The sequence below is a fragment of the Elephantulus edwardii genome, unplaced genomic scaffold (genome assembly GCF_000299155.1).
Source record: "Elephantulus edwardii isolate Elephantulus edwardi_28Jun2011 unplaced genomic scaffold, EleEdw1.0 scaffold00180, whole genome shotgun sequence".
NCBI lineage: Eukaryota > Metazoa > Chordata > Mammalia > Macroscelidea > Macroscelididae > Elephantulus > Elephantulus edwardii.
Window position 1 is genome coordinate 4,148,380 of NW_006399930.1, and position 17,179 is coordinate 4,165,558.

Sequence of the window (17,179 nt, forward strand, 5' to 3'; positions counted from 1 at the left end):
GCATGTGACAATGACATCTTAGGCAAGGGTCTCATAACAAAAGTTTACAGAATCCTACAGGGCTTCCACAAGGAAAAGGCTGATAACTCAATCACAAAATGGGTAAAGACATGGAAAGACTTTCCACAGAGAAGAAATTTGGATGACCAACAAATACATGAACAAATGAGCCAAATCACTGACAACACAAGAGATGCAAATCAAAACCACAATGAGACACCAGCTCACCCCAAGAGCAGCACAAAGCTTAACAGAGCATCAAGCAATAAATGTTGGAGAGGATGTGGAGAGGTTGGAACTCTCATACACTGTTGGTGGGATTGTAGAATAGCACAACCACTCTGGAAGGCAGTTTGTTGTTTCCTCAAAAAAGATGAACATAGAATTTCCATACGACCCAGCTATTCCACTGGTAGGAATATACCCCAGGGAAAAGAGAATTGAGACACAAAAGGAAATTGAACCAATATTCTTATTAGCCTTATTTACGGTAGCAAGAAAATAGAAACAGTCCAAATGTCTATTAATAAACAAATGGATTGATAAGTTGTGGTACATTCATACCATGGAATACTATGAATCACTCAGGAACAATGATTTTATAAGATACTTTATACATAGGAGAGGCTAGAGTTCATTATACTAATGTGAATTGACTCAGTCTCATAAGGACAAATATTGCACAAGACCAATATAGATAAAAATACAAAAGGGAAGAGGGGGGTCAGATGGGTAAGAGTTAGGCTTAAGAAATTAGAGTCATTGTATGGAACACTTTTAGTAAAAGAAATCATGGGGATGCAGAATTTGGTGAGTGGAGGGAGGAGAAGAAATTAGGAAAGATCCAGTGGAGACTGGAAAGCATAGAGTAATAGTAGGCATAGTTCCCGTGATGATTAACATTGTAAAATGCAGTGTATGAGAATGGTAGAATTAAACACAAAGTAAATAAAAGCACATGTCAAACACAATGTACATGAATGAAATATAATGTATACAAATTTTATCTGAAAAACAATGAAAAAAATAACTACTCAGCACAGAGCTTGTAAAACGTGGGATATATTGGCTTAATTAATGAATATTTGACATTTTGTTAATATTGAATACACTTGCTGAAATGAAAATGTTTACTCTGTTCTCTGATATATGTGGAAGAATATTTCATTCTTAGAAGATTATTCAGAGCAATGTATATTTTGCATTTAAATATAAGTAAATTTCTGTATCTACTAGAAATATTAGTATATTATTTAAATATAACATAATATATTATCTAAATATAAGTCAATTTCTTGTCTTCTAGAAATAATTTTAAAGATTCTAGAGTGTTAGTCTATAAATTCAATACATTAGATTTTATAATCAATATATCTGAATGAGTTATAACTCCACAGCTTTGTCTTATCACATTGTGTGCTATTTTATTTCTATTTTTTAGGTATAGCTTCAAACTCTCTTATAAATGTCACAGTTAAAACAAAACCAACAGAGTGTATGTCTTTATAATGAGCTGTTTTTATTGCCATATCACCAAGGAGAGTTGACACTCCATTCAAAACAGAACTTAAATTAAGGCATCACTTATGTCTAGTTTAGGTTTTTCTGTCTAAAGCTATAGTGCAGTTATAGTAGGTTTGATTTTATTGATTTGATTTTTATTTGGTAAAGTTATAGATTCACATGGATATTGAATCTCTGTTATCAAATTTACTTACAAATTTTTATAATAAAACAGCTTTGCTTATTGACAAACAAGCTTAACTCTCAAAAGGAATACATTTTTAACAATTTGAAGAAATGGAAATAATAGTGGAAGACATCTCATATTGATATTAAATTCTATAAAAGGGTACCACATTTCAGCTGTATATTTTTTTTAAAAAAATTAAAGGCGTTCTTATAACATAAACATGTTGTTAGACTAATATATGCGATGAAAGGCTTTTGTGCGGTGATAAAACTCTCATTCTTGTTGCTGTCGAGTTAGGACTGGCTCGTAGCTCTCCACTGGGTTTCCAAGTTTGTAAATCATAGGGGAGGAAATCACTCATCTTCGTTTCCCTTTGAGTGGCTGGTGACTTCAAATTGCCAGAAAAGGTTTAACAGCACAATTCCATATGGACTACAACACCAGCTCTCCTAGTAATAAAATTTATATATAAGCTCTGTGGGAGAAAGTGGACAATCTCCTTCTGTGTGATTTACTTGCCTCTGAAAACCCACTGGCGGGTTGGCTATGTGAAGGTTCTGACTTGATGGCATGTAACAACAACATATATTCTTTACTTAAAGAATATGATTTGTCAGAAATAAAGTTAAATACATGGATTGGAAAGTGATGTTTCTGAAATCAGGAATATAATTAAATGAAATATTTACAAAATTACTCTAAATCCAAATGACGGTTAATCTTTCTAGACTTATGGAAAAAGTAATCTATATTTGCTCAGCCCTTTCTAATTAAGCTTGTCGTCTTCTTCCTGCTCATAAAGTAAATGTATTCACTCTTACCTTTTAATTTTTCAAGTGTATTTTAAGAGGTAAGATCATTTTAGAGTTGTTCTGAAGTCATGTACTAGACAAAACCAAACAGACATCAAGTCTGTGAAGTGACTGAATTCACGGGAAAGTGAGCCGTATCACAGCCATTTAAGCCACCAAGGAATTTCCACTGTTTTTGCCTGACTTCCACTGTCAAAATGAAATCTACTTCCTACTTCGTGCACTTCTTACTGTCTCCTTTCTGTCAATCCCTTACCAACCTGGAAGTTTAGTCAGATTGGTCATTTTCTTTACCCTCCAAACCTAGAGTGTTATGTGCTCCTGACCATTGCATATACTTCCTTTGCCTGGAACTCAAGCTGTCTGTCTATCTATCTATCTATCTATCTATCTATCTATCTATCTATCTATCTAATCATCTATTTATTCATTTATTTAGCAAGCTTGAGCTAGCTCTATCTCTAGCTGTTTATCTATCTAGATATAGAGATATAGTTTATATTTCATACACACACACACACACACACACACACACACACAAACAGAGAGGTGCCTGGTTAATTCTTTCTCACTTATAGGATCTCAATCTGGCTGATAATTTCTCTAGGAGTCTTTCTTTCTTTTAAACTGATATTTTAATGAAAGTTTAAAAAGAACTTAGATTTCCATTCATTCATTGTTGCACATTTTCCTCCTTGCCTCCCTCCTCAGTTAGCTCTTTTTTTTAGAAAAAAAAAATTATTTCATTGTTATACAGCACCTCCCACCCCAAGCCACTTTACTATGCAGCTTTTATTCTGGACTCTTGTCATGCCAATAATACTTAATCATATATTTCTTTTATACAGTTCTCTCTCTCATCTGTTTCAATACAATGTACATTATTTATACCCTGTTTTCTGAGTTTCCTCCCAACCCCCATGTCAGTCCTGTTTTATAACAGTGGTATTATGCAGTATTTGTCTTTTCGTGACTGAGATATTTCACTAAGAATAAGGTCATCCAGGGTCACCCATTTTGTATAATTCCACGAGTTCTTTGGTTTTTAGTGCTGTATAATATTCCATAATGTGAATATACCACAGCTTTTCTATCTGTTTGTGTGCCTACTTGCCGTACAGAGGTAATTTGTGGTTGCTGTGAAGCTGAGCACTGTGAAACTGATGTGTCAAATAAGATAACGGTCACCCATGGTGGACAGTGTTTGGTGACAATCCCCGGTTAAAACAAGCTTGGAAGGAGGAGTGGCACCCACTTCTGTAAATAGCTTGCCTCTGGGAACCCTGTGAACCTGGAAAAACGATGAAAGTCGCGCACGCAAGTGTTGAGGACTTTTGTTCATAGGGTCGCTAAGAGTCACCTACGACTCGATGGCCCTCAACAACAACAACAGCAAGAAGCGCAAATATATGTTGGAGAGGATGTGGAGAGATAGGCACTCATATACATTGTTGGTGGGATTGTAAAACGGTACAACCTCTCTTGAAGACAGTTTAGCATTTCTTCAAAAAGCTGAACATAAGAATTCCATATGACTCAGCTGTTTCACTGTTTGAAATATAATCTGAGAAAATAAGAACTGAAGCACAAGTGGAGACTTGCACACGAATGTTCATAGCAGTGTTATTCACAATCACAAGAACATGGAAGCAGCCCAAATGTCCAACCACAATGAAATGCATTGAGGAATTATGGTACATTCACGTGATGGAATACTATGCAGCATGCAAGAGCAATGATTTTTTAAATTACTACATATCTTGAGAGGGTATGGAGAGCATTATGGTAAGGGAAGGAAATCAGTCCCATAAAGACAAACTTTTTATAAGACAGTTATTTTAGAACTAGTATGAGGATCCAAGTGCTAAAGGATGGGAGCAGAAGGGTGAAGATGGATGGGGCTGGAAGTGGTTAATTAGAAAGACACACAATTTGATGGGTGGAGGGAGAAGTGGGTGAAGCAAATGGATCTTTCTTATAGTAGGTCCTGTTGAGCCAGCAACCCTATGCACCACAAAATGAAATCTTGTATAATCCTTTGCCATCCTCATAATTATTGCTTCGTCCTATTGTTCTAGTCACTTTGCTAATCCATCTCTTTTATGATCTTCTTCTCCTTATCTGTCCCTCTACGTTTCCAAGCATCATCTCATTTTTCAACACAAATTCTAGAAACAAAGCAGCACTGATTTTGGAAAATATGGCCTTAATGATAGAAATGAAATTGGAGGTTGCTTGATAGAATTTTGTAGAACCTGTGACTTAATCATAGCAAATACCTTAACAATAAAAACAACAAAAAGGTACATTTTAATGTCTGAAATTAAAAGTTTCTTTGTAAATATTTCTCAATTTAATTAAAAAACTGTTATAGATTGAAAGCATTCAGCTCAATATGACAGAAGGTCAAGAACTGCAGGCTTCAATATGGATTGAAGCTCAACATCAAGAAAAAGATTTGTTGGGCTGGTTGACAACATCATGATAGATGGTGAAGAGATTGAGATTATTAACAGCTTTAGTTTATTTGGCTCCAAAACCAATACTCTTTGTACCAGAAGCCAGGAAATCAAAAGATTAATTACACTGGGAAAACCTGCTGCCAGGGATCTGCCTGGAGTATTGAAGAAAAATTGTGTCTGTTTGGAGACTAAGGTGCACTTGATCCAGACTGTGGTCTTCACAATTACCTGCTATGCAGCAGAGAGCTGGAAAATGAATAGGGTTGATAGAAGGTTAATTGATGCCTTTGAGTTGAATATTATGGTTGGGAGGGTGGAGAGACAGTGAAAGAGAGAATGATCCTTGATGAGATGGATTGACTCAGTGACTGGGGTCATAGGGGTAGGTGTGTCAGAAACAATAAGGTTGGCTCTGAATAGAGCAGGGTTAAAACTGGAACACTTATTCACTGTTGGTGGGAGTGTAAAATGGTGCAACCACTACGGAAGGCAATAAGGCACTTTCTCAAAAACTTGGAAATAGAAATACCGTTTGATCCAGCAATTCTACTTCTGGGAATACGCCCTAAAACCCCCAGAACTGCCATCCAAGCAGATATATGCACACTTGTATTTATTGCTGCTTTGTTCACAATAGCAGAAAGTTGGAAACAACCCAAGTGCCTATCAACAAACAAATGCATAGAGAAGCTATGATATATTCACACTATGGAATATTATGCAGCACTGAGCAACAAATCACTCATGAAAAATTATACAAAATGGGTGACGCTGGAGGACATTATGCTGAGTGAAATATCTCAGTTACAAAAAGACAAATACTGCATAATTCCACTATTATAAAACTGAACTGACATAGAAGTTGGGGGAAAACTAAGAAAAGAGGGGATAAATAATGTACACAGCATTGAAGCAAATGAGGGAGAGAACTATATGAAAGGAATGTATGATTAGGTATTATTGACATGGCAAGAATCCAGAATAAGAGCCACATAGTAAAGTGGACTGTGGTGGGAGAACTATATAACAATGAAAGAAATTTTTCCCTAAAGAAAAGAAAGTGAACTGGTGGGCGAGGGGCGGGGAGGAAAATGTGCAAAAATGAATGAATGGAAATACAAGTTCTCTATAAACTTTTATTAAAATCTCAATTAAAAAAAGAAAGAGATAGGACTCTAATAAAATAAAGAAACAGGAGTGGCATCCACCTCCGTAAATAGCTTGCCTTGGGAAACCCTACGAACATGGAGAAAGGATGAAAGTCACACAAGTGTTGAGGACTTTGTTCATAGCGTCGCTATGAGCCGCCTACGACTTGATGGCACTTAACAACCTAGAGAGAGACCAGTTGGCCTAGTGAAGCGAAAGCGATGCTACCAAGCCATAGGTGGGTGACTCTAATCTGCAGCCATAAGACCTGTTTTTAATTGTTTTTGGTGAAACATTCTTCAAGGTCGTATAGCCTTGGTGTGTTCACTTGCCATACTGAGGCAACTTGTGGTCACTGTGAAGCGGAACACTGTGACAAATGATGTGTCAAATGTGTTAATGGTTACCCATGGTGGACAGTGTTTGGTGAAGCTCTCTGATTGAAACAAGATTGGAAGCAGGAATGGCATCCACTTCCTTCATAGCTTGCCTCTGGAAACCCTATGATCCTGGAGAAAGGATGAAAGGACTTTCATTAGACTCCATGCCACTTAACAACAACAACAAAGGGGAAAAAGCTATTTTATATAGAGTTGCTATGAGTCACAGGTGACTTGAGGGCACATAATGGCAACAACAACAATGTTAAAATGTAGAAGGTATGTCATGAATCCGCCCAAAATAATGAAAGTGTAAAAAGATTAGGGGTGGAATGTAACATCTTTTAATCTCATCACAGCCCTAAGCTGATGTAAGAGAAATTTCCTGAAGATATAGTCTGTGATATCTTTTATTTCACTAGAAACAAAAGAGGAAGAAATCTGTATAAGGAGACTTCCCTATGATTAAGAAAGAATTTTCAGGAGTGGTGGGCTTCTGTTTTTGGGCCCAAGTCTCTGTTCAAGGAAGGTCCTTATCGTGAGGAAAGGCCAACACAAATGGAAATCCCTATGCAATTATAAGTGCCTAAGGAGAAAAGCTTCCTCTGAGACTTGGTATGCCAAACTTAGATTTCTTAAAGCCGTTTCTTGTGGTATCTTTGTTATAGCCATCCTAGATAACTAAGACATAAATGTATTGGTCTTAGAATACGTGACTTATGTATTCTTTAAAAACTTACTATTGTAAGTACACTTAGGTTGATGTTACTATGTGTCATTGAGTTTGATTTTGATTTATAATGACCTTTTGAAAAATACCAGAATGTTTTCCTATTTGGTGTCATCCTCACAAACTGCTACACTCAAGTCCAATTTTGTAGTCACTGTATCCATCTTGTTGAAGGTAGACTTCTCTTTCTTGGACCTTCCAACTTTCCCAGCATGGTGTCTTTTTTAAAGGACTCACCTTTCCTGACAACATGCTCGATGTGTGTGAGACAATGTTTTACTACTTTTGCCCTTAAGGCCATCCTGTTTGTACTTCCTCCAAAATAGACTTGTTTGGTTTTTTGTGTAGCCCATGGGATATTCAGTATTCTTCCCCAATTCCACAATTCAAAGGTACCAGTTCCTCTTTAATCATCCTCATTCATTGCTCTTCTTTCAGATGGACAGAAAGCAGGCTCTGGTTTTTAAACTGACATCCTTGTTCTTTAATACTTTAGAAAAGTCCTTGACATAAGAGTTCCCCAATGCAATATATCTTTTGATATCTTGACTGCTTACTACTATTGATGTTCATTGTGGATCCAAGCAAGATGAAATTATTGAAAACTTTTTCTCTATCATAATGTTGCCCTATTGGTCAGTGGAGAGAATTTTCTTTTTTTTTTTTTTTTAGAATTTTATTTCTTAATGTTGAGATATAATCGCTATTTAATGCTGTAGTCTTTGATATTTTTCCATTAATATTTTAATTGTTCTTCACTTTCTGAACAAAAAGTTCTATCATCTGTATAACACCAGTTATTTATGGCTCTTTCCCAATTCTGATGCCACATTCTTCATACAGTTTCTATAGTTATTTAATTATACATTCAGTATAAAAATGAACTAGGTATGTGGAAAGAATATGAGGCTAGCTTGATTAATTGTCTAAGAGGTTATTTATTTCTTTGTAGCCTTTATATTTTTCTTAATAACTCACTAAGGATTTTTTTGTTTTGGGGTTTTGTTGTTATTGTTTGTGTTTAAGTTAGAGAGCAAAGAAACAAACCAGAAACCATTAAAAACAAATTCTAACTATGTGTCTATTTTTCATAGGGTTTTCTAAGGCCTGTTATTTTGGAAGTGGTTGACCAATCCTTTCTCCTAGTCTTAATTTAAATGCTTCAGTTTACTGGCTCCACTAACAACACTCTTGGTACCAGCAGTCAGGAAACCAAAATATGAACTACACTGGGAAAACCTGCTGTCAGGGACCTCTCCAGAGTACTGAAGAACAATGATGTCAGTCTGGAGTCTAAGGTTTGCCTGAAACAGGCCATGATCTTCTCAATTACTTGCTATGCATCAGAGAGCTGGACAATGACTAAAGATGACAGAAGAAGAATTGATGCCTTTGAGTTGTGGTGCTGGAGAAGAATATAGAATATACCATGGACTCCTAGGAGAATAAACAGGTTCATCCAAGAGAAGGTAAAATCGGGCTGCTTCTCAGAGGCAAGGATTTGAAAGCTTCATCTTACATACTTTGGACATGTTTCCAGGAGGGACAGGTCCTTGGAGAGGGACATCATACTTGGGAGGGTGGAGGGACAGCACAGGAGGGGAAGACCCTCTATGAGGTGGTGGATTGATTCATTGACTGAGGTAATTGGGATGGGTGTGTTAAAGGCAGTGAGATTGGCACAGGATAGAGCAGGGTTTAGGGCTGTTGTACATAGGGTCGCTATGAGTCGCAAACGACTCGACGGCACAGAACAACAACAACAACCAGCTCTTCGCACATTTTGATACAATACTTTAACTGTCTTCTCAAGATTCCCTTGAAATCTTCTATTTTAGTTCTTTTACCTCAGCATCTCTTCATTTTCTTTATATTTACATAGATGAATGTTTTCTGAGCTACACATCAGGGAGTACTAGTGTTTTGAGAATTGTTAATAAGTGTTGAGGGACAAAAGGATTCCTTGTACAAATTAGATGGTTAAATGTTGCAAGCTAAATCACAATCCTGATGATTCACAATATACAGCAGTATTTTAAAGGCTTAGAGAGCTTCCAAGGTAAACATACTTGTTTCATAATTTTCAACCTACATTTCCTAAACTTATTTTTAAACTATGACATTGTAATGTTCTAATGCTGACATTGTATATAAGTTCAGAAAAAATGCACAAAAATGGACATCTTAATGAACTATAAGATGTTCATACTCTTCTGGAAATTTGAGAAACTTTCCATGTATCCTTTTCGAATCAAATCTTACCAAACATGTCACCCATCAAAAATAATCCCTGTCTACTCTTCTCCCTTTGGCAATGCTGGTTTTCTGACAATACCCACTGATTTCTTGATCATTGGGGTAGAATAATAATTTTCACTGAAAACAAGAAGCCTATGATTTAATAGAAAAATACAGAATAAAGGTAAATAAACACAACATTGAAAAATCTCAATTATAGTAGTTTTATAATATAATTTTCTAATGTAGCTACCATGAAACAATAGGCATAAGAATCTTGCTTAACTCATACTACGTATTCCTATTTCCAATTGAATCTATTCTCTCTGCTTATATGTGTGTGTGCCTGTGGTGTATCAGTGAATCTACAAAGATTCATAGTAACCCTAACAGCAAGTGACTCTAACCTTGCCCTATCTTTTGCCATCTTCACAATCTCTTCCATATTCAAGCCCATTGTGGCAGTTACTGTATTAATCCATTTCATTGAGAATCTTCTTTTTATACTTATTTTCTACTCTACCAAGCATGTTGTACTTTTCCAGGTTCTGGGACTTTCTGTTAACATGTCCAAAGTCCATGCGATGAAATCATTGCTTCTAAGGAACATACAGGCTGAAATTCTTCTAAGACTTACTTGTTTGTTCTTTGAGCAGTACATGGTATGTATGTTTAATATTTTTTGCCAATATTGTAATTCAAGCACATTAACTTTTTTTTTGTCTTCCTTGTTCACAGTCCAGTTTTCACTAACTTAAGGTGACAATTGAGAATATGATGGCTTGTATTAGACACAATTTAACATTCAAAGTGACATCTTTGCTTCTTAACATTTTATTTTTTGTAATCATATTGGTTTTCATACAATAATTCATTTACATCGTACTTAATTTATACACATTTTTTTCATACAATCTTTCATTTACATTGGGTTTCATACATTCATGTAGATTGTATTCCATATAATGAGTTAACATTGATCTATGTTTCTTACACTGTCTTTTCATGTCCCCATTGATTCTTTACTATTCCTCACCCCAGCCCAATCCACCCACTAATTTCTGCTAATCTTAGTGATTTCCTACCCTTCTCTTTTTTTTCTGTTCCTTTCCTTTTTTGAACATTTGTACACATTTTACTAGTTATCCTCCTATTTTTACAATAATGGTCATATGTAGTATTTGTCATCATGATACTGAACTAGTTCATTCAGCATGTGCTCTCTGAACTCTCCTATATCATGTAGTATTAATGCTGCATAGTATTACATTGTATGAATGTACCACAATTTCTCAAGCCATTCATTTGTTATGGGCATTGGTGATGTTTCTATATTCTTGTTATGTTAATTGCCCTGTGAACATTGTTCTTGCTGTGTTACATCGTGGAAGGAACTGACCCATAGCTGACCCTCCAGCGTGTTTCAGAGGCAGTTAATTGCACAGGATGAGATTTCCCATTCTTCTGCAAAGCAGATAGTGGCCTCGAACTGTGAGCCTTCAGGATTGCAGCACAGCTTCTTTCCACAAGGAATACATATCTCTGTGTCTCAATTCTAATTTCCTTGGAGTATATTCCTGGCCATGCAATCTGGGTCATATGGAATGTCTAAGTTCAGCTTTTTAAGGAAACACTATACTGTGTTCTGGAATGGTTGTATCATTTTTTTCCAATCTCCCCACATCCTCTTCAACATTAATTGTTTGTTGTTCTATTAAACATTGCTACTGCTACTAGAGTGAGATGGTATGTTACTGTTTTTACTTACATCTCTCTTTTAATGCCAGGGATTTTGAACATTTATCCATGTGTCTGTTGGCCATCTGAATGTCTTTCTCTGTGAAAAGCCATTCCATGTCTTGTGTCCATTTTATTGGGTTATCCATCTTTTTCTTGTAGATGCCATATAATACGCTGAAAAGTTCATAATGAGACCCTTGTTTGAGATATCACTGTCCATTTTTTTCTTCAGTCTGTAGATTTTCTTTTCACTTAATTGGACAAATTTATTGTTTTGGTTTTTTTATTGGCATCCATAATTTTAAAAAAATTTATATTAGTGCAACAATGAATGAATGGAAACCCAAAATCTCTGTAAATGCTTATGAAAATTAATAAAATATAGAAAAAAAATTTATATTGATTTGTATGTTTATGTTATAGTCTTTGAGTTTTCACAAATGACTCTCAAGTGGGTTTTCAGAGGCAGTATTGAATCACATGAAGATTACCTGTCTTTGCCACATTAAGTAGCTAGTGGATGTGAACAATAAGCCTTTTGGTTGGCAGTGTAACTCCTTACCCACTAGGCTGCCAGAGCACTCAGTTATATTTGAATGGAACACCTAAATATTGACATACTAGACAGTGACTAAATGAGGTGGTTTGGCATGAGACATTTTGAATAAGACTATCTTTTGGTCAACTACACTAAAAATGTAAAGGTAAGGAAAAACAGGATTGCATTCATAGTTTAAAAGGCCATTTCTAGATCCATCTTGAACTATAATGTAAGCAACAGGATAATATCCAAAAATATACAAGGAAGACCTATTAATACTACTATTATTCAACTATATGCACCAACAATCAAAGCCAAAGAGAAGGAAACAGATTATTTCTTCCAAATTTGCAGTCAGAAATTGATCAAATATGAAACCAAGATGCATTAATAATAATTGATGACTAGAATGCAAAACTTGAGAACAGAGAAGCAGGATCAGTAGTTGGAAAATGTGGACTTTGTGACAGAAATGAGGCTGGAAATGAATGTTAGAATTTTATACAATCAATAACTTATTAACTTTTGTACAAAACATAAAAGGAAACTACACATATACTTCACCTGATGGGCTACTTAGGAATCAGATTGATTACATATGTATACGGAGTTGCTGGAAAAGCTCAATATCAGCTGTGAAAACTAGGCCAAATGCTGATTATGGAACAGATCACAAACTACTTCTAAGTTAAAGCTCAAGCAAAATAAAAATAAATAAAATCCACAGGAACAAAAATTTGACCTTGATTATATTCCATCTTAATTTAAAAACAATTTCAGAAGCAGATTTGAGGCCTTGAGCATTAATGAATGAAGATCAGATAAGCTGTGGGAGGAGATCAAGAATATCATCCATGAAGAATGCAAAAGGTCATTACAAAGACAGAGAAAGAAAAAACCCAGATGGATGTCAGAAGAGACTCAAAATATTGCATTAGAGTGCCAAGAAGCTAAAGCAAAGGGAAGAAATCAACAAATTATAGAGATGAACAAAAGATTTCAAAGGGTAGCTCTGGAAAACAAAGTATTATAATTAAATATGCAGAGAGCTGTAGTCAGAAAATCAAAAGGGATGAGTTCACTCAACATTTTTTTTTAAATTTACATGATTTTTTAAAAATTGGTTTGCTTGCAAAGCTTATATACATTGTGTTTCACACTAGTCTTCATTCACATTGTATTTTATGCAATCATTCTCATGCATTATGTTTTCTAAAATTGTCACCATCAGACCTTGCCATCATTACTCTGTCTTTTCACTCAGATCCTTCCCATTTGCTTCCCCCCTCCCTCCACCAATAGCACTTCTTAAGCCAAAAGAACTGAAGAAAAATTCAAGCCTTGAGTTGCAATACTTCAGTTCAATGGGCAGAAAAAATTTGGAAGGAGTACACAGAGTCATTGCACCAAAAAGAATAGGCTGACAATGAAGAATTTCATGAAACAACATAGTGAAGAGACAATGGTAATGAAGGAGGAAGTTCAAGCCGTTCTGAAGGAACTGTTAAAAATAAGCCCCTAGGAGTTGGTGGCATGCCAATGAATATATTTCAACAAACAAATGTAGCCATGGAAGTGATCACCACTATGCCAAGAAATCTGGAGGACAACTACTTGGCCAACTGAGGGGAAGAGTTCAATATTTATTCCCATTCCAAAATAAGGTGATTTGACAGTGTGAAAATGAACAAACAGTATCACTATTACCACATGCAAGCAAAATTCTGGTAAAGATTATCCAAAAACAATAGGAGAGACTGTGGCACAAGGGACATCATAGCTAAAGTTGGATGAATCTTGGCTGAAAGCAGAGAGTACATCTGTATTTAATTGACTATGCAAGGACATTTGACTGTGTGGACCACAATAAATTGTGGCTGGTCTTGAAAAGACTGGGAATTCCAGAACCCTGATTGTGCTCATGTGAAACCTGTACTTTGACCAGGAAGCAGTCTTCAGAACAGAACAATAAAACAGCGTGGTTCAAAATCAGGAAAGGAATGTGTCAGGAATGTGTCCTGTCTCCATACCTTTTCAATGTATATGTGGAACCAGTCATTTGGGAGGCTGGACTTTGCGAGGAAGGATGTAGGGTCAGGGTTAGAGAAAGTCTCAGTGATAACCTGTTATAGATATGACACAACTGTTCTTGTCAAAACTGAGGAGGACCTGAAGTGTTTGCTGCAGAATTCAAGGAGTGGAATCTCCAATATGGACTGAAGTTCAACATCAAGAAAACAAAGATTTCCAACAGTGAGCAAATTGACAACACCATAACAGATGGAAAAGAGATTGAGATTATTCATAATTCCAGCTGGCTTGGCTCCACAATCAACACACTTGGCATCAAACAGTCAAGAAATCAAAAGAAGAATTGCATTGAGCAAATCTGCTGTCAAGAACCTCTCCAGAGTGTTGAAGAGCAACAATGTCAGTCTAGAAACTAAGGTGTGACTGATCAAGGACAGTATCTTTGCAGTTACTTGTTATGAATTAGAGAACTGAACAATGGCTAAGGCTGACAAAGGGAGAATCTATGCCTTTGAGGTGTGGTGCTGGAGAAGAGTATTGAACACTCCAGGAGCTACCAAGAGAGAAAAATAGGTCTATCTTTGAGAGGATGAAACTAAGTTTTTCCCAAGAATCAAAGATAATGAAGCTCTGTCTCTCTTATTTTGGGCATGCTGCCAGAAGGGACTAGTTTTTGGAGAAGGATATCATGCTTGGAAGGTTAGAGAATCAGCACAAGAAAGGAAGACCTTAGATGAGATGAATTAACACAGTAAGTGTTGTAGTAGGTATAGGTGTGTCGGAGACAGTGAGATTGGCTCAGAATAGGGCAGGGTTGAGCTATTGTTCATAGGTTTGCTGTAAGTCACAGGCAACTTCATGACACTTAACAAAAAAAAACCACAAACAATCATTCGCATATGTTGTTTTATAGAACCGATCACCATTGATATATGCTCACTATTACTCTGTCTTCTCAGGTATCCACTTGATCTTTTATAGTTTCTTCACCCCTTCCTTTCACCCACAAAAATTTGTGACCCTGTTATTTTCCCCCTCTCTTCCTTCAGGCTCCCTTTCTTCCTTTTCTTTGAACTTTTATGCACGTCTTACTAGTTATCTGTTTTTACAATAATAGTCCTCTGAGGTTTTGTCCTTACAAGACTGAGTTCATTTGGAAATTCCTTATTATCTTTCTATTCCACTGCTAGGAATATTTCCTGAGGAAAACAAAGCTGAGACACAAATGGAAATTTGTATACCAGTATTCATAGTAGTGTTATTTACAATAGAAAGAAACTGCAAGCAGCCCAAATGTCCATCAGTAAATGAATAGATTGAGACATTTTGGTACGTTCACCTGATGGAATACTATAAAGCACTCAGAAGAAACAATTTTGAAAAAATAACAACAACAACAACAACAACCACCAAAAAACCCTGAATAACATGGGAGAGGTTGGAAAGGCTTTTGTTGCAAACAGGAACTTAATTTTAAGAAATCTTATTCATCAGTTTTGACATCTCCTGATTGTGCATGTCTGTCTATATTTGTCTATTTATGCCATAAGGTAGGGCTTCATCTGATCCAATTTTATCTCTTATGATCATTATGATAGTAGGTTTTAACCTTAGGCATCTGATCTACCTTCAGTTGATTTTTGTGTAGGGTGTGAGATGTGGATCTTCATTCAGATTTGCTTAGTCAGTAAAATATGTAGCCAGAAGTTTTAGAATTTAAGCTATTGACCAGCAGCTCTGTGGGAGACAGATGGGCAATCTGTCCTGTGGGATTTACTTCTTCTGAAAATATGGTGGGTGGTCAGCTATGGACTAGGTCCAGGGTGCACAACAACAACAAAGACCTGGTAATCTATAGTTCATAACTATTGAAAACCACATAGAATATAGGCCTACTTTAAAACCTGTGGAGTTGATATTACTTGGAGTTGACTAGTGTTAATTAGTATGAGGTTTTTTGGTTTTGGTGTAGTAATATTTTAATGTACTTACTTAGGGAAAATGATTTTTACAATTAAAGAAATAGTGTTTTAATCAAAAGTATTGTTGTTGTTGTTATTGTTATGTGCCATTGAGTCACTTGCAACTCCTAGTGACCCTAAGTACAATCTCTGTCTAATCTCTGCCCTAATCTCTGCTCTGTCCTGTGCCAATCCTACTGTCTCTGACACACCCATCCCAATTACCCCAGTCACTGAATCAATCCACCTTATAGAGGGCCTTCCTCTCCTGAGCCATCCCTCCACCCTCCCAAGCATAATGTCCCTCTCCAAGCACCAATCCCTCCTTACAACATGTCCAAAGTACGTCAGATGAAGCCTCAGAATCCTTGCTCCCAAGGAGCAGCAGCCCGGTTTCACCCTCTCCATGCTGAACCTGTTTGTTTTCTTGGCAGTCCATGGTACCCTCCATACTCTTCTCCAGAACCACAGCTCAAAGGCTTCAATTCTCCTTCTATCCTCCCTAGTCAGTGTCCAACTCTCTGATGCATAACAAGTGATTGCAAAGACCATGGCCTGTATCAGATATACCTTAGTCTCCAGAGAGACACCATTGCTCTTCAGTACTTTAGAGAGGTCCCTAACAGCAGACTTTCCCAGGGCAATGCGCCTTTTAATTTTCTGGCTACTCGTGCCAAGAGTGTTGACTGTGGAGCCATGCAAACTAAAGCTGTGAACAATCTCAATCTCTTCACCATCCATCCTGATGCTGCCAATTGGTCCAGTGGTGAGAATCTTTGTCTTCTTGACATTGAGCCTCAATCCATACTGAAGGCTGCAGTCCTTGTCCCTCTGCAGCAAGTGCTTCAGGTCCTCCTCAGTTTCAGCAAGCAAGGTTGTGTCATCTGCATAACGCAGATTGTTGATAGATTTTCTGCCAATCCTAACACCACATTTCTCCGCATAAAGCCCAGCCTCCCACATAATCTGTTCTGTATACAAGTGGAGACAGGACACATCCCTGGCATATGCCCTTCCCAATTTTGAACCATGCAGTGTTTCCTTGCTCTGTTCTGATGACTGCCTCTTGATCCAAGTGTAGGTTTCGCATCAGCATGATCAAGTATTCTGGGATTCCCAATAGGAAAAAGAAATTTAAAAGACTTTATAAATATATTTATATATAACACCACCACTGCCAACAACAAGAACAAAGAAAGAGTTGGCCTAATGGATAGAAAGTTATGCTACCAAGCCAAAAGTGGGTGATTTTAATCTGCACTCCTCAGGCATGGTTCTAATTGTTTTTGGTCAAACATTCTTCTAAATGGTAGATCTCGGCTCTGTCAATTTGCTATTCAGAGGCAACTTGTGGTTGCTGTGATGCTAAACACTGTGACACAGTTGTGTCAAATGTGATAATAGTTATCCGTGGTGGACAGGGTTTGGTGGAACTCCCTGAT